We start from the raw sequence: 24,138 nt of genomic DNA on the forward strand, positions 1-24,138 counted from the left end.
GAGATAGGGTCGATTTTCACTTTCGTGCATATGAGTTTCCAGTTGTACCAACACCATTTGTTGAATAGGCTTTCTTTGTTCCATTTCATATTCTTGCCTCTTTTATCAAATATTAGTTGGCTATATATCTGGGGGTTTATGTCTGGGAATTCTGTTCTAATCCACTGGTCTGAGGTCCTGTCTCTGTTCCAGTACCATGCTGTTTTTATTACTATGGCTTTATAGTATAGTTTCAAGTTAGGTAAGGAGATACCTCCCAACTAATCATTTTTCAGAATGTGTTTAGCTATCCTGGGTCTTCTATGGTTCCAAATGAATTTTATAATTGATTGTTCTATTTCTTTAAAGAATTGTGTCTGGATTTGGATAGGGATTGCATTAAATCTATATAGCAATTTGGGTAAAATAGTCATTTTGACTATGTTAATTCTACCTATCCATGAGGATGGGATGTTCTTCCATTTCTTTAGATCGTCTTCAATTTCTTTCTGAAGTGTTTTGAAGTTTCCCTGGTATAGATCTTTCACTTCTCTTGTAAGGTTGATTCCTAGGTATTTGATATTTTTTGATACTATCTTAAATGGAATTGTATTTTTAATCTCTCTCTCCTCAACTTCATTGTTTGTATATAAAAACGCTACTGTCTTTTGTGTATTGACTTTGTATCCAGCCACTTTACTGTATTGGTTGATTGTTTCTAGGAGTTTTTCTGTGGATTCTTTAGGGTTTTTGATGTGTATCATCAGATCATCAGCAAATAGAGCTAGCTTGTGTTCCTCTTTCCCTACTTGAATTCCTTTGATTCCCTTCTCTTGTCGGATTGCTATTGCTAGGACTTCTAAGGTTATATTGAATAAGAGTGGAGAGAGTGGACAGCCTTGCCTAGTTCCTGACCTTAGTGGGAATGCTTCTAGCTTCTCGCCATTAAGTATAATGTTGGCTGTAGGCTTTTCATAAATAGCTGTAACTATCTTAAGGAAGGTGCCTTCTAACCCTATTTTGCTAAGTGTCTTTAACATGAACGGATGTTGGATTTTGTCAAACGCCTTCTCTGCATCGATTGATATGATCATGTGGTTTTTGTCCTTCATGTTGTTGATGTGGTGTATAATGTTGATTGATTTGCGTATGTTGAACCAACCTTGCATTCCTGGGATGAATCCCACTTGATCATGATGTATGATCTTTTTAATGAGGTGTTGGATTCGATTTGCTAAGATTTTGTTAAGTATCTTTGCATCAATGTTCATTAGTGAGATTGGTCTGTAGTTTTCTTTTTTGGTGGTGTCTTTGCCTTCTTTAGGAATGAGTGTGATATTAGCCTCATAAAAGGAGTTGGGGAGGATTCCTGTTTTTTCTATGGTTTTGAAAAGCCTATGGAACAGTGGTAATAAGTCTTCTTGAAATGTTTGATAGAATTCACCTGTATATCCATCTGGGCCTGGGCATTTGTTCTTAGGGAGTCTTTTAATTACGTCTTCAATTTCCTCTGAAGTGATTGGACTGTTTAGAGTTTCTAGGTCTTCCTTTTCCAGTCTTGGAAGAGGGTGTTTGTCCAAGAATCTGTCGATTTCTGGTGGGTTCTCTAGTCTAGAGACGGATCCAACAGCTGGATCAAAGAACAACTCAAGGAGGAAATAAAAAGATTCCTTGAGACGAATGACAATGAAGAGACAACATGTCAGAATTTATGGGATACAGCAAAAGCAGTACTTAGGGGGAAACTCATAGCATTACAGGCCTATGTTAAGAAACAGGAAAATAACAAAACCAACAGTTTAAAAGATCACCTCAAAGAATTGGAACAACAGCAACAGAGAAATCCAACCACAACCAGAAGGCAAGAAATCATAAAAACCAGAGCAGAAATAAACAACATAGAGACTAAGAAAACAATACAAAAAATCAATGAGACCAGGAGTTGGTTTTTCGAAAAAATAAATAAGATAGACAAACCATTGGCAAAACTTACCAAAAAAAAGAGGGAAAACACCCAAATCACTAGGATCACGAATGAAAGGGGAGAGATTACAGCTATAACTTCTTTTTTTTTTTTTTTTTTTTTTTTTGGCTTTTGGGTCACACACGGCACTGCTCAGAGGTTATTCCTGGCTCCATGCTCAGAAATTGCTCCTGGCAGGCACGGGGGACCATATGGGACACCGGGATTCGAACTGATGACCTCCTGCATGAAAGGCAAATGCCTTACCTCCATGCTATCTCTCCGGCCCCAGCTATAACTTCTTTAATCCATAAGCTTCTTATGTTTTTTTTTGGTGTATTTTACTTTTTTGCCCCCAGAATTTAGGGGTTATTTCTGGCCCTGTGCTCAGAAATTTCTCCTGGCAGGCTACAGAGATCATCTGGGATCCTGGGAATTGAACCCATGTCAGCCCTATGCAAAGCAAAAGCCCTATCTGCTGTGCTATTTTATTTTTCTTGACATTAAACACCATTTTTTCATTGTTGGAGTTTAATAAGTTAGTTTGTTCCTCTTATTCTTTCCACTTCCAGTAATGAGGTTTTGGAAACAGAATACATTAGAATCAATTGTAGGTTAGTTGTTTTTAATTTGTTTGTTTGTTTTATTTTTTTTTAATACTTAACTCTGCTGCTTCAAGGTAGTCTGGATCTCTTGTCAAAACATATAATTAAGAAAATCTCCTTCTTGGGGCCAGAGAGATAGCACAGCGGCGTTTGCCTTGCAAGCAGCCGACCCAGGACCTAACGTGGTTGGTTCGAATCCCGGTGTCCCATTTGGTCCCCCGTGCCTGCCAGGAGCTATTTCTGAGCAGACAGCCAGGAGTAACCCCTGAGCACCGCCAGGTGTGGCCCAAAAACCAAAAAAAAAAAAAAAAAGGAAATCTCCTTCCAAGAGGACATGCGTTTTTTGGTTTTTTGTTTTTTTTTTTTACCTGTCTGATCCTGGCTTCTTCTGTGGAAAGAGATCTAATAGTCCCTGAACATGTAGTTTCTTTTCTTTTCTTTTCTTTTTTTTTTTTTTTTTTTTTTTTTGGTTTTTGGGCCACACCTGGCGGTGCTCAGGGGTTACTCCTGTCTGTCTACTCAGAAATAGCTCCTGGCAGGCACGGGGACCATATGGGACACAGGGATTCGAACCAACCACCTTCAATCCTCGATCAGCTGCTTTGCAAGGCAAACGCCGCTGTGCTATCTCTCCGTCCCCCCCTTTTTTTAATATAGTTCCTTAACCTTGTTACTAGTTTCTTATGTAAATCTTAACCAAATTTTCTTACCAAAATAGTTAAATATGGTAAACCTAAAAACATGTGTGGAATTGTTTTTGCTCTAAAAATACCAAAAGCTAATATTAGATTAGTATTTTCCTTCACAGACCTTAAAACCTTATAAGGTCTCTCTCCTCTCTCTTTCTTGCTCTCTTTTCTCTCTCTGTACATATATGTGTGTGTGTGTGTGTGTGTGTGTGTGTGTGTGTGTGTACCCAACATTGATATAGAGAAAAAGCCCTTACTTCACCTGAGTGATCAAGCAAGAACTTATAAGTAAAAGTACATTGGGAGTTTCCAAGCTTTAAACTCATGAGTGCTCTTTCTCCCTAACTTTATTTTTATTGGGTAAGAAATGGACAGGCATACCCTAAAGATTTTGAGAATTTTTTATTTTTGTCAAAAAATAGAAAGTTGTTCTAAAGTGTTGCTATTGAAAACGGTGACATCGTATGAATATTTTATGTGAAACAAAGTATTCATTTAGTATTCTTATAAACTAGACATTTCCTTAAACTTTTAAAGTTAAAAATTTATTTGCTATACTGAAGTCTAGCCCCATTTCCTAAGCAAGCATGACTGACTTCAGTTAGACATTAAGAACACATAAACATACTGAAAAGGTAGATTTCAAATCAGTGAGGGTCCTCCCAGCCTCCCAGGAGCAATTTCTGAGAGCCAGGAGTAACCCCTGAGCACTGCCAGGTGTGGCCCAAACAAACAAACAGACCATAACACTCACCCCTTTGTGTGTACATTTCAATGATCTTCAGAAAAACTTTAATGATATAGCACCACAATTCAATTTTAGAAGTTTTTGCCTCTCCTATGAATTCTCTGACCTGTCTGTAGCTAATGTTTGCTTTCACTTCTAACTAACCTTGGGCAACCAATTCCTAAATTTTTCTTTTCTGGGCATTTGTAGAAATGAATTGTACAAGTGATATTTTTTGTTTATGTTTTGTTTTTTGGGGGGCAGGTGTTTTCAGAGTTAATTTCTGGCTATGCACACAGGGATCATTGTTGGCAGGGCTCAGGGGCCTATATGGAGTACTGGAATCAAACCAAGGTTTGCCACATGCAAAACAAAACTTATCCATTGTACTATCACTCTAGCCCCTTCTCAAGTTATCGTTTAAGTCTGGATTCTTTCACTAAGCACAATATTTTTGAGATCTATTCACATTTCTTGTTCTTCTTATGGGTCAATAATAATTCACGCTCTGGATATGTCACATTTTTAATCAATTCACCAGTTGATCATTATTTGTATTTTTTCTGGGTTTTGACTGAGTAATTTTGTTATGACTATTTATGTTTGTCTTGTGTGGACAGTTGCCTTTTTTTTTTTTTTTTGTGGTTTTTGGGTCACACCCAGCAGTGCTCAGGGGTTATTCCTGACTCCATGCTCAGAAATTGCTCCTGGGAGGCACGGGGGACCATATGGGACGCCGGGATTTGAACTGATGACCTTCTGCATGAAAGGCAAACGCCTTACCTCCATGCTATCTCTCTGGCCCCAACAGTTGCTTTTATCTCATAATAATCGTAGGTACCTCAGAGTGCCAGGAGACATCTCAACGGGTGAGAGAGGCATGTCTTGCTAGGCCCCAGGTTGTTTCTTTGGCATCATATGACAACACCTTCCAGCACTAATTAGTTGATCCTTTTGGCCCCCAGCATCTCTTAGCCCAGTCAACATTACTTTGCCAGTGCCAAGCACTCAACTTACCTTCTCACACAAACAAGTAAAGTAGTTTCCTGGGTCCCTGAATACAGTTCGGGAGGACTTACCCCAAAAATCACTTAAAGATTAGACACCTGGGGGTAGAATTTTTGGGTTATCTGGTTAGCTTATGTTTGTGAGAAGCTGACAAACTATCTTTCAAGCATTTCCCATTCCACCAGCAATTGATGAGGGTTTTGATTTCTCCTAAAATAATGCCAGTTCTTGCGATTTTTTTTTTTTTAATAATGATCTCATACTGTAGTATCTCTTTGTGGTTTCAACTTACATTTTCCTACCAATTATTGGTTTTGGTCATCTTGTCACATGCTGAATTGATTACTCAGTGATCAGATAAGAGAAATTTTAAAATATTTTATGAGATATTTATATAGATCCTTTGTCTCTTAATTAGATTGAGTTGATAGCAACTATTACTGAGTTGTCTGAGTTTATAGATGCTAGTCCCAAGTTATTTATGGAATAATTGATTTATAGTATTTTTTTCCAGTGTGTGGCTTTTCATTTTTTAAGATTTTTACTTTTGAGTTGCAAGTTTTGTTTTTTCAGAATATTATTTGGCTATACCTAGTGACGCTCAGGGGTAACTCCTGGCTAGATGCTCAGAAATTGCTCCTAGCTTGGGGGACCATATAGGAACACCAGGGGAATCAAACCAAGGTTCGTCCTAGGGTCAGTGCATGCAAGGCAAATGCCCTACTGCTTGTACCACCACATCGGCCCAAGTTGCAAAAGTTTTAAATTAGCTTAGCATTGGAGGATTATGCTTGTAGAGTCATATATGAAACATCTCTACCTTTTCAAAGTTCTAATTGATTTTTTTTTGTTTTGTTTTGGTTTTTGGGTCACACCCAGCGGCACTCAGGAGTTATTCCTGGCTTTATGCTCAGAAATCGCTCCTGGCAGGCTGGGAGGACCATATGGGATGCTGGGATTCGAACCACTGTCCTTCTGCATGCAAGGCAAATGATTTACCTCCATGCTATCTCTCCGGCCCCATTGACTTATTTTTGCTATTAAATTTTCTTAATACTTTTATGCAAAACCTATTGACATGAATTTATGTTTATTTAAACTCTTAGTTATATTTCACTAACCTAGATATGCTTGTTTTTGCATCATTAGATTATTAATTTGTGTTGGAGAAATAGTACAGTAGGTAAGGTGGTTGCTTTGCATGTGGCCAACCCAGGTTTAATCCCTAGCATCCCATATGCTGTGATTCCTGAGTGCACTTCCAGGTGTAGCCCAGAAAAATTAATAAGCCAAAAAAGTGTATATTATTTTTTAATGTAGAATTGCATAGTATTTTTAGTTGATGTTCTGCATTATCCATCATGCTCCTTTTTTGGGGGGGGGTTCATACCCGGCAGTACTCAGGGGTTATTCCTGGCTCTACACTTAGAAATCGCTCCTTGCAGGCTCAAGGGGGGGGTATTTGAACCATGTCCTTCTGCATGCAAGACAAATGCCCTACCTCCATGCTATCTCTCCAGCCCCCTCCATCTTGCTTCTTATTTCAAAATTGTTTTGACTGGGACCTAAGAAGGTAGTGCAAAGTGGTGGAGCACCTAGGTGGCATGTCAGTCCCTGACTTTTGATCTGTGGCACTATAAGCCCCTGCTCCCCAGCAACAGCTTCCTTCAGGATCACCTGCTAGGCCACCGTGGCTGATTTTCTTTATTCAGTCATCTTTTCTTGGACACTTGGGTTGTTTACAGATTTGGGTTATTTTGACGAGTGCTGCAATGAAAACATGTACAGATGTCATTTCTGAAAAGAGTTTTTAAGCCCTTGTGGTAAATGCCAAAAAGTGAAATTGCTGGATCATGTGGATGCTCAGTTTCTAGTTATTGTTTTTTGTTTGGTTGATTGGTTGGTTGGTTGGATTTTGAGTTTTGAGAAATATCTGTGTTGTTTTATGAGAAGTTTCTGTGAGAAATATGTCCATGTGTGCTGAACCAGACAATATTCCTACAGCTGTGAATGAGGGTTCCCCCTTTTCCCACATCCACAACAATACTGGTTGTGTCCTTTCTTTGTGATGTGTGTCAGTCTCACATAAATAAAATAAAAAATAATTTTGATCACTGATAAGTGGTCCAAGCATTTTTTCATATGCTTTTGTGGAGAGAGGGGTTTTTGTTTGTTTGTTTGTTTGTTTTATTTTATTTTATTTTTGGGTCACACCCGGTGACACTCAGAGATTACTCCTGGCTGTGCACTCAGAAATCACTCTTGGCTTGGGGACCATATGGGACACTGGGGAATTGAACCACGGTCCCGCCTAGGTTAGCATATGCAAGGCAAATGCCCTACCTCTGTGCTACTGCTCTGACCCTGAGTTTCTTTTCTTTTTTTTTTTTTTTTTTAGATTTTTTTTTATTTTATTTTATTTGGTTTTTGGTTTTTGGGTCACACCCAGCAGTGCTCAGGGGCTACTCCTGGTTCTATGCTCAGAAATCGCCCCCAGCAGGCTTGGGGGACCATATGGGATGCCAGGATTTGAACCATCATCCTTCTGCATGCAAGGCAAATGCCTTACCTCCATGCTATCTCTCGAGCCCCCAGGAGTTTCTGTTTTTGTTTTTGTTTTCTTTTTTATAGTTTTTTTTTTTGGGGGGGCCACACCCGACGGTGCTCAGGGGTTATTCCTGGCTGTCTGCTCAGAAATAGCTCCTGGCAGGCACGGGGGACCATATGGGACACCGGGATTCGAACCAACCACCTTAGGTACTGGATTGGCTGCTTGCAAGGCAAACACCACTGTACCATCTCTCCGGGCTCGGAGTTTCTGTTTTTTAAGATAAAAAGTTTAGACTTTTCTCAGTTTCTTGTATTTTTGTGTAAAGTTTAAGGCCATCTTGTTTCTTTCTTCCTTTCCTTTTTTTCTCTTCTTTCTTTCCCTTTAATTTTCTTTCTTCCTTTACTTTTCTTTCTTTCAATATTGAGATTTTAAATGGCATTGCATTGAATCTCCAGACAACATTGTGGACAATTCTTATTTTAACGATCTCTATCTTTCCAGGAACATGAATTTTTTTCTACTCTTATTTCTTCGGTGAAATGTCTTTCATCTCTTCTTAGTTCCTCTTGGAAATTTTTTTGTTACCAATGTTTCATTGTTGTTGCTTTTCATGAGTTCTTTATATATCTTGGATAGTGATCTTTTGTAAGGATGCCTGATTTTTTTTTCCTGTTCAGTATGATGTCTTTTGTTTCAGTCATAGTTCCCAGTACAGAGATATATTTCCTCTCGTTTATTTTATGGGGTACTCAGAGGATCCAGGCTCCACTCCCAACTCAGCCAACTGGACCAGTGGTTTTATGCAAGAGCCCCCAGATGCAGTGCTAGGGGGCATCAGACCCACACTCAGTAGTGCTCTAGAGGCCTAGGTGGTGTTGAGAATCACACCAGGACATCATCTCCCCAGCCCTACTAGTTTACCTTTTTGTTTCCTTGGTGATGGTATCATGAAGATTTTCCTGATACCAGCATCATGGAGGGCTTGGGGTGTTTTCTTTCAAGTATTTTATGGTTTCAGGTTTTGAGTTTTTTAATTCATTTTTAAGTTAATTTTTCATATGCTATTAGAATGTTTTTATCAAACAGGCAACTCTTATTGAATAAACCTTTAACCTCTATAATAAGAATTAAGATATAGGGCCCGGAGAGATAGCACAGTGGCGTTTGCCTTGCAAGCAGCCGATCCAGGACCAAAGGTGGTTGGTTCGAATCCCGGTGTCCCATATGGTCCCCCGTGCCTGCCAGGAGCTATTTCTGAGCAGACAGCCAGGAGTAACCCCTGAGCACCGCCGGGTGTGGCCAAAAAAAAAAAAAAAAAAAGAATTAAGATATAATTGTAAGCAGGGTTAAACTTTTAAATAATAAAGCAGAAGCAATTTTCATCATATAATTAAACACCCATTACTTTGAAAGGTATTTGAAGCCCAGTCTGTTCCAGCTACATTCTACAGTGGGGGCTGGTTATAACTTTTAGAAGGGGAATTACTGTCATTGCTGTTGAGCAATAGATCCTTTCCTGACCTTCCTTCCTTCCTGAATGTACTTAGCCAATGTTTTTTCTGTGATTCAAATACTGCTGAGCACAGCAGAGGTTGTTCTGAAATTGGCTGTGGACGTATGTTTATACTAAGAAAAGCTGAACTTTTATTTTCCTAGACTTTGTGCTTGAAAGCTTTGATATTCTGAATAACTGTGCTCCCCAAAGTACAATTTAGTTACTGTATTAAACTTTGAAAATATTCTGCTTTACTTGTTTAGCTCAGGGGCCTCATTTTTAAGTATAAAACTACTGATGTTTTTTCTTAGTTTTACAGTATTTGTAGAAAATACTTATAAATTTAAATCCAAGTTGAGTACAATTTAATTACTGTATTAAGAAAGAAACATGGTCAAGATACTAAATTTATTTTAGGTAAAAACTGGTAATACTAATTTCAGAAATTAAGATTTAAAACATTCTTTTAATAGAATAGTATGACAATATAATTCTTAAGAACTTGAAAATGCAGTCAGGCGTTATTTTCATACACCACAATATTTGACCAGGTGTCTCCCTTCTATCATTCTGTATAATTGAAATTATCCTATAGCATTCTGGTCTGATACCTGAACAAACCCTTCCCTGTCATGTACTGAAACACACACACATATAAATGCAGACCCAACATTCAACACTTAGAATAGTTCTTAGTACAGAGTAGGTCCTCAAGGAGTATATTTTGAGTTGAATTATTAAATAATTATTTCATTGTTGTACTTATCACAAATTGTGTTTTTGCTGTTGTATTCTAAATCACATAGAAATTTTGTGTGCAGAGCCAGTTATGTAGTTTAGTAGCAGAGCACTTGCCCAGCATGTTGGATGCAGTGAGTTCAATTCCCAGCACCATAATAAGAATGAAGGAGGTGGGGAAGGAAGAAAGGAGGGGAAAATTTATGTGCAAAGAAATTTAACTGTTAAGTGCCTAAGATTGTTTTAGACATGTCTTATTCTATGTCTAAAATTGTCCTTGTCTCAGGCCATCTTAAAGCCAGCCATAAAGGACCAGACAATATTCAGTGCAACTACCAAGAGTGTTCACAAGGAAACATTCAAATACCTAAGAGCATCAAACTATTTCCTTTTCATTAATTGTCTATATGTTCAGGACATTAAAATACTTAAAATTTAAATGAACTTAAATTTATCTATTCTTTTGTTTACCCTACTGATAGGCTGATGGAGCGGAGACACCTAATACATCTCTATTACTGAGTTTCTGAAATGTATGATCTGTATTTTCTTATATGTAATTTGTGACCTTAGATAATTTCCAAGTATCTAATCCAAATTGAGTTAATTGTATAAGTATTTGTATTTCTATATGATTTTTTTTTTCAGTTTGGTTTGGCCACACTGTACTGTGCTCAGGTCTTACTCCTGACTCTGCTCAGGGATGAAACCCAGCTTAGCCACATGCAAAGTAGATGCCTTACTTACTGTACTGTCTCTTCTGTTCTAAACATATATGGTTTTAAATTAAAAAAAATAATATAATGGGCCCGGAGAGATAGCACAGCGGTGTTTTGTTTTTTTTTTTTTTTTTTGTGGTTTTTGGGTCACACCCGGCAGTGCTCAGAGATTATTCCTGGCTCCAGGCTCAGAAATTGTTCCTGGCAGGCACGGGGGACCATATGGGACGCCGGGATTCGAACCGATGACCTCCTGCATGAAAGGCAAACGCCTTACCTCCATGCTATCTCTCCGGCCCAGCACAGCGGTGTTTGCCTTGCAAGCAGCCGATCCAGGACCAAAGGTGGCTGGTTTGAATCCCGGTGTCCCATATGGTCACCCGTGCCTGCCAGGAGCTATTTCTGAGCAGACAGCCAGGAGTCACCCCTGAGCACTGCCGGGTGTAGCCCAAAAACCAAAAACCAAAAAAAAAAAAAAAAAAATTAAATTAAATTAAAAAAAAATAAAATTTCAACGCAAAGAGCTGAAAATAAAATACAGTGTGGATAGGAAGCCTTGCACAAAGCTGCCCTGGGTTTGTTCTTAAGCATTCCCCTGAGGCCCATTAGGGGAGATCCCTGAGTGCTGAGCCTTGACCACTGCCAATTTGGGGACCCCCCAATATTCAATGTAAAAAACTTTCAGATTGCCAGCATCAGGAATATTGCTGAACCAAAACTAAGCACAGCCAACCCAAGCTTAATTCCTGGCATCCCATGTTGTCTCCTGAGCCTGCCAGGGGTGATTTCTGAGCACAGAGCCAGGAGTAACCCCTGAACACTACCGGATGTAGCCCCAAAACAAAAAAAAAATATTATTTCTTTCCAGGAGTTCTTGTTAATGTCTGAATTCTGTTGTGGTTTTCCTCACATCCCTTTTAGTTTTCTCCAAGCTTGTTAAACATTCCAATTCTCCTTTCTTCAGCTTTATAGCAATGCATTTATCCATATAGGTCATCAGCATCACGAATAAGGAAGTACTCTCTTTTTGTCAGGTCGTTATAGTTGATAAGTAGAAATATTTGACTAAGCAGAGGGTACACTCTTCTCAACAGCTCTATAGTGAAATCAAAACTGTGACAGTGATGAAACTTTATTTTTGAGAATAGTTGGATGTTTTTAATGAAAATTTAAAATTTGGTGTTGAGTGAGGTTGGCATTCCCACACGCCCAGAGATGTTCAAGGTTTACTTTTGTAAACCCTGTGACTGTACTCTGCAGTCACTCTTGGTAGTGCTTGAAGGACCATATGAGGTGCTGAGGATTAAAATATTTGCCACACACAAGGCAAGTGCCTTAGCTCCTCTCCTATCAATATAGCTCCCTGAGCAAAAGTTTTATGAGCTCATAGGTTATTGTTATTGACATGTCATTAAATATGCAAAGATATGGTAAACTAAAAGCTTTCTCAGTTGTATGCAAGCATGAAATCAAAAGTTATAAATACAGATTATAAAGTCAGTGAAATTTAAATTGGCAAATGAAGGAAATGTATATATCATACAAATATGATTAATAAAACTTAGATTGACAAAGTAAACATAATAATTATTAATTACACTCAAGTTGCTACTTCAGATGTAAATTATAGCACTATGCTAAGCTCTTAGCATAGGTACCTACTGTAGATGCCAAGAAGCAGAATTGCTGGTTTATGTGGAAGATGCTTTTAGTTTTTTGAGATATCTCCACCTTATTTTCATTGAGCCCAAGTGGTGACTTTAACTCCCTCCCCCACAATTATAGATAACCAGCTACACAAAACAAAACAATAAAGAAAAGCTGATCTTAAAGTAATGGAGGGACAAGCCTAATAAATGTATTCCAAGCTCTTCACACCCTCAAAAATTGAGTATTCGGGCCCGGAGAGATAGCACAGCGGTGTTTGCCTTGCAAGCAGCCAATCCAGGACCAAAGATGGTTGGTTCAAATCCCGGTGTCCCATATGGTCCCCCGTGCCTGCCAGGAGCTATTTCTGAGCAGACAGCCAGGAGTAAACCCTGAGCATGGCCAGGTGTGGCCCAAAAACCAAAAAAAAAATTTTAAAAAATTGAGTATTCTTCTCTAGTGCACATGGCTAATTCTCCAAATACAACACTTTCTGGAACACTAAACAAAATCTCTATAAAATCAAGATAGAAATAATTTCCAGTACCACAACACAAAGATGAGAACAATTCAAATACTTGGAAACTATGCAACACACTATGAAATGGATGAAAGAGGAAATTAAAAACCAAAAGATTCCAGGAAACAAGTGAGAATTAAGATGTCACTTATGGGGCCGGGAAGGTGGCGCTAGAGATAAGGTGTCTGCCTTGTAAGCGCTAGCCAAGGAACGGACCGCGGTTCGATCCCCCGGTGTCCCATATGGTTCCCCCAAGCCAGGGGCAATTTCTGAGCACTTAGCCAGGAGTATCCCCTGAGCGTCAAACGGGTGTGGCCCAAAAACCAAAAAAAAAAAAAAGATGTCACTTATGAAAATGTATGGGTGCAGCAAACACTATATTCTAAAATGCAAGTACTTACCAGGAAACAAGTCCAAATAATAAAGCAAACACACCCCAAAACCAAACAAAATATAGTGAAAGAAAAGAATCAGTTTTTTTTCTAACGAATAAACAAGATGGACAATAAATCTTTAAGCTAGATTAGTAAAGAAAATAGTGAGAGAAAGTAAATAGGATTAGAAAAGAAAAGAGTGGGAGAGTTAAAACAGATACCAAAGAAATTCAAAATCTGAGAATACTATGAATAATTTCATACCACAAGATTGGAGAATATAGAAGAAATGGACTAATATAATACTTAGAATTTTACTTAGAAATTCAGGCGAAATAGAATAGACCAACTATGGGGCCCATAGAGATAGAGATGGAGGTAGGGCGTTTGCCTTGAATGCAGAAGGATAGTGGTTTGAATCCCTGTATCCCATTTGGTCCCCGGAGCCTGCCAGGAACGATTTCTGAGCATAGAGCCAAGAGTAACACCTGAGCACTGCTGGGTGTGACCCAAAAACAAACAAACAATAAAAAGACCAACTATTACCCAGGAAATTGACAAAAGTCCCAAAACAAAAGTCTGGGCACAGATAGATTTAATAATGAGTTCTTCCAAAACTTTTTTTGGTTTTTGGGTCACACCTGGCAGTGCTCAAGGGTTACTCCTGCTCTATGCTCAGAAATCGCTCCTGGCAGGCTCAGGGGACCAGATGGGATACTGGGATTCAAACCACCATTCTTCTGCATGCAAGGCTATCTCTCCGGCCCCAAAACTTTTAAGAGGACCTACTTCCTATCCTTAGGCTCTTCCAGAAAGTTAAAGAAACATGAACTCTCCCAAATAAATAAACAAACATATATATAAACAAATGTGTATATGTATATATATATTATATATATATATATATATATATAGTTTGGGGGCCACTCCCAGTAGAACTCAGGAGTTACTCATGGCTCTGTGCTCAGAAATCACACTTGGCAAGGGCCGGAGCAATAGCACAGTGGGAGGGTGTTTGCCTTGCATGTGGTTGACCCATGACAGACCTGTATCTATCCCTGGCATCCCATATGCTCCCCTAAGCCAGGAGTGATTTCTGAGCGCATAGCCAGGAGTAATCCCTGAGTGTTACTGGGTGTGCCCTCCCTCCCCCCCCCAAAAAAAAAAAAGAAAGAGAAAGAAAAGAAATCACACTTGGAGGGCCCGGAGAGATAGCACAGCAGTGTTTGCCTTGCAAGCAGCCGATCCAGGACCTAAGGTGGTTGGTTCGAATCCCCGTGTCCCATATGGTCCCCCGTGCCTGCCAGGAGCTATTTCTGAGCAGACAGCCAGGAGTAACCCCTGAGCACCGCTGGGTGTGGCCCCCCCCCAAAAAAAAAAAAAAGAAATCACACTTGGCAGGCTCGGGAAACCACGTTGAATGCTGGGGATTGAACCTAGGTTGGCTGCATGCAAGGCAAATGCCTTACCCACTGTGCTATTCCTCCAGCCCCCTATTTTTAAATGGTTCTTAACAAAAAGATGGATACAGGCAAACGAATAGGGAAGTATATCCATAGTTAGTTAAGACAGCTATCATGAAAAACTGATCACAGGAACTAAAGTGATAATACCATGACAAGGTCAACCTGATTTTGATATCATTACCCCATATGGTCTCCTGATGCCTCCAGGAATGATCCCTTAATATAAAGTTAGTAATCAGCCTTGAGTACCACCAGATTTGCCCCCCAAAAAGGAAAATTTTTTAAATTTAAAAACAGAAACTGATCACAGTGAAACCTATACATTGAGCTTATATATCGGAGGTCGAGGTCACATCCAGTGCTGTTGAGGGGCTATTCCTGGCTCTGTGCTTAAGTGACCTCTGCAGTATTAAGGAGACCAAATGCTAGGAGGGGGATCAAATTAGGGTCAGCCAAGTGGGCCACATATAAGACAAGTGCCTTGCCTCCTGTACCTCCAGATCTTTAGTTAAAGGCTCCTAATAACCTGTTTTTCATGTTTGTAAAGTTAAAGTAAACTATGTCCAAGAAAACAGGAGAATAATGTTTGACATGAAAATGTGGGCAAAGAGAAATTATAAAAGAACCAGGGGGCCGGAGAGATAGCATGGAGGTAAGGCATTTGCATGCAGAAGGTCGGTGGTTCGAATCCCAGCATCCCATATGGTCCCCTGAGCCTGCCAGGAACGATTTCTGAGTGTAGAGCCAGGAGAGTAACCCCTGAGCGCTGCCGGGTGTGACCCCCCCCCCCCAATAAAAAGAAGAACCAAATAGGAGCAGTAGTTTAAGACCACTCACCTTACAAGAAACCAATGCTGGTTTGATCCCTGACACCACATACAGGTTGCCTGTGCATTGGGAGTGATCCTTGAGCACAGAACCAGGAGTAGGCCCCAACTCCCTCTGATTGTGGCCAAAATTGCCCACACCAAATATAAATCCTGAAGCTGAAAAGTACAGTAGCTCAATTAAAATTGCACTAAAAAGGCAGGTTTAATAGTAAAATTGAGCTATCAAAGGAAGATAATAACCATCACAGAAAATCCTTAATGGGCTCAGAATGTATAAAGGTCTATTTCTATGCCAGTAATAACATAAAGGAGAGACTAGAGTCATGTAGACACAATTTTTAAATTTACATTTGATTGTATTCCCTCAGGTTAGTAAATCTAAAGTAAAAGCAGCAAAAGAATTAATTAAAAGGATACGCCAAGGGGGAGGGCAAAAAAAAATGATACGCCAAAAAGTATCTGTTTTACAGATTCATGAAGAAATAGTATATATTATGTAGATGAGGAAACTGAAGCTAAAATATACTGTTGGACAGTATATTTCAGCTGAATATTGAGGTGGCTGTAGCACACTAACAACTGCAAGTGGTATGCTAGGAAAGATCTTAGAACAATACTGATTCATAGAAAAGCAAGCAGTTTTAAATTTATCTTTCCTGGCTTTATAAGTCTTGTATATGTATATAAAATTGCTTTATAATTGGCTTTATAAATGCCTATCTCATTTGTTTTCTCCTTCATAGAATTCACCGTAGTAATAGTAGTTGTGGTGGTGGTGGTGGTGGTGGTGGTGGTGGTGGTGATGATGATGAAGAAGAAGAAGAAGAAGAAGATGAAGTAAAAAATTAGTTTAATTGTTTCAAACCTTACTTTCTATCAATTGACAGGCTTAGCCAAGTAGTTATATATTTGCAATGATGCAAATGCAGGCCAGTGCTTGTTCTGGATCTTTATAAAAATCTTTCTTCTGGGGTCGGAGAGATAGCACAGCAGTAAGGCGTTTGCCTTGTAAGCAGCCAACCCAGGACCAACGGTGGTTCAAATCCTGGCATTCCATATGGTCCCCAGTGTCTGCCAGGAGCAATCTCTGAGCACAGAGTCAGGAGTAACCCCTAAGTGCCGCTGGGTGTGGCTCCAAAAACCAAACAAACAAACAAACAATCTTTCTTCTTTTTGCATCTTGGTAGAAATAAGTACATCTTAGGGTCTTCTAGATATATCAAGTACCAACCAGCAAAAGCTGTTTCCTTGTAGAGGTAGAGGCAAACTTGAGATCCTAATGGTCTAATTTTGAAACTACCTTTTTTTAAATTAATATCTTGATTTAAACACCTTGATTACAAACATGATTGTAGTTGGGTTTCAGTCATGTAAAGAACACCCCCTTTTTCAATTATCTTCATGTTTATATTCGTGATTTTTACCAAAGGCTATTTCAGAGTGTCCACTGCTCTCAGAAAAGGAGACTTTGCTTTTCTAAGACCACAGTAAGGAAACTTGCAAGATTCTAGCCCTAAATCTGACTGCAGAATCTGCGTCCTTCCTGAATCTGAATAAGGCAGCCACTGTGTGCTGTTCTCAGCTTCAGGGGAAGTGGCTCCAAATGCTTAGAAAAAAATGACACACTTTCTTTCCCAGTTCCTAGTTCATCATAATTTTCCAACTCAAACAAGTTCCAGGAAATGTGTACTCTCCTATAAAACAAAATGTTTGGTGGCAATGGAACATCTTAGAATTCTGAAATTCTAAAATTCTACACACACACACACACACACACACACACACACACACACACACACACACACACTCACACGCACACCTCTTTTTAAGTAATTTCTGTCAGTTTGGATTCTAAGCTCAGCTGAATTTACAGATCATACTGATCAAATGAGTAAGAAGATTGGGAAGTATCTGAGAGCCTATGTAAGAAAGCATGGGAACAGGATACAGCTGCTTAAAATGTAGATTTAGGCTGTTGAAACATTGCTCGTCCGAGTCCTCTTAATCTCTCCTTTACGATACTGCAGTCTTCTTCCACAGGGTTTCTGTCTTAATTTTTCCAAGTTTGACTTGGGAAATGACTGCAGAACAACTGGAGATTGCTGCAGTTATCTGCATGAGGCAAAATGGCCAGAAGAATTACGAATTAGAATTTGGGAATTAGAAGGAGTTGGATTTGATAAGTACTTAAGAAATCAAATTGATGCACCAGGAATGTGGCTCTGTAGAAGACTCCATAACATGTTTGACCCAGCAGTTAATTCTGGCACTGGGAAAATAGGAAAGATATAGGATTCAAGATTTAGGGCTGGAGGAAATAGTACACGGGCTTAAGCAACTTGCCTTGCATGCTGCCAACCCCAGTTCAATCCCTGACACTTGCGTTTGGTCCACGAAGCATCACAATGTGTGATCCCTGAGCACAAAACCAGAAGTAAATCCCGAGCACCTTCCCAATTCAAGATTTAGTAATTATATAGATCTTAGAGGAAAGAGCATGAGGGAAAGTAATGCTTTTCTTTTAAGATCTGAGCTGGCAGGTGAGAGAGTTAGTAACATTACATATTGATCTAGGCATGCAACAAGTAGAAAAGGCAGTTTGCAATATAGGTGTGAAAGTTAGAACAGGCAAAGAGTGTCAAAATTTAAGCCAGTTTTTCTCCTCCCCATCAAAGTAATTCAGATCCCGTTAAGATCAAGTAAATGCTTTGTGCTCAAAATGTTTCCTCAGTGTTATCCCTCTGACATTTGAGATCTGCTTTGCCACTCCCACCTCTAGCAGTTAATTTCATTTCAATAATTATTGTTATTGCAATATTTTTATTGCAGACTGCTAAGTTTAGGCAGGGAAAGGAAAAGGCAAATGCCACTGCTCGTACTTAATTTGGTTTTGGCTTTTGGGTCACATTCGGTGAGACTTAGGATATACACCTGGCTACTGTTCATGCTCAAGGAACCTCATGGGATGCCACAGATTGAAACTGAATTGGATGCGTGCAAGGCAAATGCCATACTATTTCTCCAGTCCCAGTTGCGTTCTGTTCTTAATCTGAGCAATCTATTGGAGAATATCAAATATATATAAAAGGTTTGAATGAGTGTCCTTGCTTCTGTGTAGAAACGGGGTGATAGCAGGAAAAGCAGAGCAACAGTGGGTTGCTACAATGACCTGGATGTGAGAAACAGGTAAGTCCTCCAAGATAAGATCTGTGATGGAGGAGATGGTGGAAAAGCATTTCAAGTACTCCTGTTTAGTTTCTGGCATCCTATTTTGGGATGGAGACTTCTTTTCTAATTATCCCCTTTTTAATCGAAGTCCACATAAATATTTATGCAGTATGCCTTTTAATCACAAACTCTGTTGAGACAGTACTGCCCTGAATTGCTTTGAACTTCATCTTTAGGCGCCATCACTGGTTCCAACAATTGCAGTAACTTGAGGCAGGGGCTAGAGCAAATCACAGGGTAAACATCTACTTCCTGTGCTTTGAATTCCAAACATTTCTTAATTTTTATACCTCCTGTATTAACTCTGTACAGACTACCAATAGCCCATCTAGGCTAGAAGGTCTCCAGCTATCTTATTCCTAGCCACCAGAAAAATTGGTACATGTGCAGTTTAATGAGTACTATAACATTGCAAAGGTGATCATTAACACTCAGGGAATTCTCAATGTTGAGTAAATGAAAGAAATATTTGAAGAGGAATCTATGTTAGAAGAGTTGTCTAATCAGACTGCTAATCACTTGGCCCACATCCCACCTAATGTAATTTTGTTCAGTTTTAATTGGGCTCAAAGCCAAAAGATATGTGAGTAATACTTGATATATGATGAGTAATGGTATATTGTATGTTAACTGAAATATGGAGTGTAGCTTGCCTGTAAAGCTAAATTAGTACCTTATTTGTTGCTCCAAAATTTAACTAATTTAAAATTTAGCTAAGCACTTGTTTTTTCTATGAATACTTGTGACTGTTGGCTGTCTGCCAAACATTGTGCCTGAATAAGATTAAATCTGTGACTTGTAGCCAAATCCATGCAACTTATTGACTGTGTGGAATCACTAGAGAGGAACTAGTTAAATCATTCTTGTAACGCTTTAAGGATTTAGGAAACCATTAGTTAATAATGTTAGTTGCCAATGTTAGTATCATATTACTAACTGAGGGAGAGAGAAAAGGATCTCAGCAAGAGCACCTACTTATATTTGAGAAGCCTCTAACACTTTAATTTTCAAAATGTGCAATGAAATCATTGGAAGTGATTCAAGTTTTATAAAGAAATGAATCTGCTGATCTGATTACCTGATTGACTGGTGCTGTTGATCCTATTTAGGATGGCAGATTTCTCTGCTCAAAGCCATTCTTCTGCTGGCTTACCAGTAATGTTACTTGTTTGCATAAATGCGCAACTCAAGAGGCTGGTTAGCCCAGAATTTCTCAAAGTATAATCTCCTGATCATGGGCAGGTCTTTAGGAAATAAAAATCCTCACACCCTATTTCCAGCCTACATAATAATAGCACCTCAGTGTCAGGAGATTGTAGTGCCTGTGTATCCATGTACTCTAGAAATTTCCTAAAAAACACAAGGTTGAGATCTACAAAAAGAGCTGGCAAAGTCAAAAATTCAAAATGCAGGTCCTGAGGCTGAGTGATAGTCCTTGAAGTAGGACATTTGCCTTGCATGTGGCCAATCTAAATCTGAACTGCAGTATCCCATATGGTCTCCCAAGCCCTCCAGGAGGGATCTCTGAATGTAGAGGAGTAAGTCCTGAACATCACCGAGTGTGGCTCTTCAAAAACTGAATAATAGTGCTCACTTTGGCAGCACATATACTAAAATTAAAACAATACAGAGAAGATTTAGCATGGCCCCTGCACAAGGATGACACGCAAATTCGTGAAGCATTCCATATTTTAAAAAAAACTGAATAATAACAACAACAAAAAAGCCCAAAACTCTTAAAGGGGTGGTGGAGATATTACAGTGGGTAAAGCACTTGTATTATATGCAGCTAATTTAAGTTCAATCCCCAGTACCACATGTGGTCCCCCAGCACTGCCAGTAGGGATAACTGAGCAAAAGGCCTAGAGTAAGTTATGAACACTGACAGATGTGACCCAGAAACACACAAACAAAAAGTATGTCCTAGGGCATGAATATGTATTCCTAGAAAAATCAACACAACACGGGGGATGGGATATAGATAATTAGGAAGGAATCTTTAGGAATTCGCACTATCTTTGAAGTGCTTGATGGCGCCATCTAGTGATGAAAGCATTACAGTATGTGCAGCTTTATTACCCGGTCTTTTGGATACAGGCAGTACTTTTTTTTTTTTCTTTTTCTTTTTGGTTTTTGGGTCACACCCAGAGGTGCTCAGGGGTTACTCCTGGCTCTGTGCTAAGAAATCACTCCTGGTAGGCTCAGGGGACCATATAAGCCACCATCCCAGGTCAGCCACATATAAGGCAAATGCCCTACTACTGTGCTATCTCTCCAACCCAGAGACAGTGCATTTTAAAAAGTCAGTTTGTGGTGTTGGAACAACTGGTAAACCACCACACGCAAAAAATCGAACTCAGACCTCTACCTAATACCGTGTACAAAGGTCAAATCAAAATGGATTAAAGACCTTAATATCAGACCTGAAACTTTAAGGCATTTAGAAGAAAGCATAGGCAAAAAATCTCCATGACATTGAAGCTAACTGCATCTTCAAGGGTAAAATACCACTAGCCTAGCAAGTGAAAGCAAAGATAAACAAATGGGACTACATTAAACTGAAAAGCTTCTGCACCTCAAAGGAAATTGACTAGGATACAAAGGTCACCCACAGAATGAAAGAAACTATTCAACCAAAACCCCTCTGATAGGGGACTAATATCTAAGACATACAAGATAATAACAGAATTTAACAAGAAAAAAATAACCCCATCAAAAAATGAGAAGACAACATTTCCTCAAAGAAGAAATGCAGATGACCTAAAGGCACATGAAAAAATGCTCCACATCACTAATCATTTAGGGAGAAGCATATCAAAATAACAATGAGGTATCATCTCACACCACAGAAACTAGCACACATCACAAAGAACTAGAACAATCAGTGCTTGTGGGGATGTGAGGAGAAAGGAACTCTATTCATTGCTGGTAGGGATGCCATTTAGTCCAATCTTTCTGGAAAACAATATGTATATTTCTCAAAAAGCTAGAAATCGAGCTCTCATATGATTAAGCAATACCACTACTAGAGATATGTCCTAGGAACACAAAAGCACAATACAAAAATGCCCTCTGCATCTTTATGTTCATCATAGCACTATTTTCAAAAGCCGGGATCTGGAAACAACCCAGGTGCCCAACAACAGATGAGTGAAACTATGGTACATTTGAACAATGGAATACTATGCAGCTTCTAGGAAAAATGAAGTCATGAAATTTGCCTTTTCATGGATGGATATGGAAATTATTAGGCTGAGTGAAATAAGCCAGACAGAGAGGGATATATATAGAATAGTATCACTCATCTGCAAGATATATAAAAAATAAAAGACAGCATGGCAATAAGATCCAAGACAATAGAGCTGAATGCTGGGAGGACCAGTTCATGACATGAAGCTTGGCATAAAGAGTGGTGAGTGCGGGGGGCTGGAGAGATAGCATGGAAGTAAGGCCTTCTGCCTTTCATGCAGAAGGTCATTGGTTCGAATCCTGGTATTCCATATGGTCCCCCGGGCCTGCCAGGAGCGATTTCTGAGCATAGAGCCAGGAGTAAGCCCTGAGCAATGCCAGGTGTGACTCAAAAACCAAAAAAAAAAAAAAAAAAAAAAAAAGAGTGGTGAGTGCAGGTAGAGCACTAATAACAATGACAACTACCTTAACAACGAGAGAGAGAGAGAGAGAGAGAGAGAGAGAGAGAGAGAGAGAGAGAGAGAGAGAGAGATGCAGAGGCACAGAATGCCTAAGAGACTATTTAAGGGCTGGAGCGATAGATAGTATAAGGAGTGGGGTGTTTGCCTTGCACGTACCTACCTGGGTTTTATCATTGTCATCAGATAGCCTAGAATAAGCTCTGAGTAGAATTAGGTATGGAAAAAGAGTATATAAATAAAAGTTAGTTTTATAGTATAGCTTTAATGGAATTTCAAGATGCATAACCTTTCAAGTAATATATATTTTTGTATATAATACATAAAACCTCCACTAAAAGTTCTTAAGTGTGCCATCCAAATAGAAATAACAAAAGGACAAACATCTAAATTATTAAAGTTAAAAGGTTTCTTTGTACATCAAAAACACTGAAAAATAAAAAAAAGATTGCTCCAATTAGAATATATTCTACAAAAACCCAAAAATATAGTTTAAAAATATGTGTACATGGAGTAGAAATCCCAATATAAACAACTTTAAACAACAACAAAAAGACTGCCTAAAAAAATGAGTGATGGTCTTGAATAGTCACTCCTCTAAAGAAAATGCATAAATCACTAATAAGCATGTGAAAAGACATTCACATCATTAAGTCATTAGAGAAATAGAAATCAAAATCTCAAACAAATACCAATAGATTGACTTGAATAAATTTTTAAAAAACAAAAGACAGAAAAGAGCAAGCATTAACAAGGATGCAGGAAAATTATATAGTGAAGTAAGAGGTGAATAGTGCAGCTGCTATAGAAAACAATTAGGTATTTCCTTAAATAGTCATAGAATTGCCTTTGAGCACAGCTGAGAAATTCCACTAGAAGGTATATATCCAAGAGAATTGGAATTAATTGTTCAAACTAAAAATTACACACAATAGCTTGTATCAGCAATATCCATAATACTCCAAAGTGGAAATAACCCAAATGTTCATCAATTAATGAATAGATACAGGTGGTATATCTATATATTGGTTTAGAAAAAAGACGCACTAATTCATCAATGAACTCTGAAAAATATTGCCAATCTTTCAGAGCCCTGGGAACAGAAGGTCATCTGCATCCATGTTGGAGATCTTTACAGGTAGACAGATTAGTGATAATCAAGGAAGGAATGTGAGTGGTCAGATTGGTGTAATTGGTGTAGGATTTCTTTGGAGGTGATACATAGTAGTAATCGTTTCACAACATTGTCAGTGTATTAAAAATCTTCTGAATGGTCAGCTTCAAAAAAGTCAAATGTGCACACGTGTGTTACCAGCCCATGCATATATGGTGACCACCAACTTTTCCTCTCTTAAGAAAGCTGCTTTTTTATTTTTATACTGGGATGTGTCCTGGCTTTCTCTCAGGTGTGTTTCTCTTATCTTCTCCCTCCCCTTCTTCAGAACCTCCAAATAAAACCTGTTTTTATTTCAAAAAATAAAATAGCTAAATTCTGTGAGACTTAGAGAACACAGCAAGGTAGTAACAAAGGCCCAAAGATAATATAATAGAACTGATAGACACAATTTGAGTTTTGGGCTGAGGGAGTTGAGAGTGAGAGGATGTAGGATCTTGAGTAGGAGGTGGGTACATTGGTGATGGATGTCGAATTGGAATTATGTGCATAAGAAACCATTATCAATTTTAGAAACCACAGAATCTCAATCAGCAATAAATACATAAATGTTAAATAAATGACTCGTGTATAAATTTAATTTCAATTTTTAAATCCATTGATTATCAAGACTCCACAACCTTTTGTAATTATTTTTATTATCTATAGAATTACCATAATTGTTGCTTATATACATATATTCTATATTTTTCTGCTTTCTTTGGTTTTTTCATGGTGTGGGTGGGCAAGAGGGCAAAACCCCTAGTTCTTTGGGCTTAGTCTGGCCTGTGCTGAGGAC

At 38.8% G+C, this 24,138-nt stretch overlaps 1 protein-coding gene and 1 non-coding gene across 3 annotated transcripts in view; both read left to right on the plus strand.

Annotated features, from left to right (window-relative positions):
• The window catches only part of FCHSD2 (FCH and double SH3 domains 2), a 283,860-nt gene that overhangs the window by 167,213 nt on the left and 92,509 nt on the right, over positions 1 to 24,138 (plus strand). The gene's annotated exons all lie outside the window — the stretch shown is intronic.
• LOC126019758 (U6 spliceosomal RNA) lies at positions 20,126 to 20,233 on the plus strand. The gene has a single exon (XR_007499382.1). It is a non-coding gene; the product is annotated as a U6 spliceosomal RNA (small nuclear RNA).

This window comes from Suncus etruscus, chromosome 9 (genome assembly GCF_024139225.1).
Source record: "Suncus etruscus isolate mSunEtr1 chromosome 9, mSunEtr1.pri.cur, whole genome shotgun sequence".
In the NCBI taxonomy this organism is placed as follows: Eukaryota; Metazoa; Chordata; class Mammalia; order Eulipotyphla; family Soricidae; genus Suncus; species Suncus etruscus.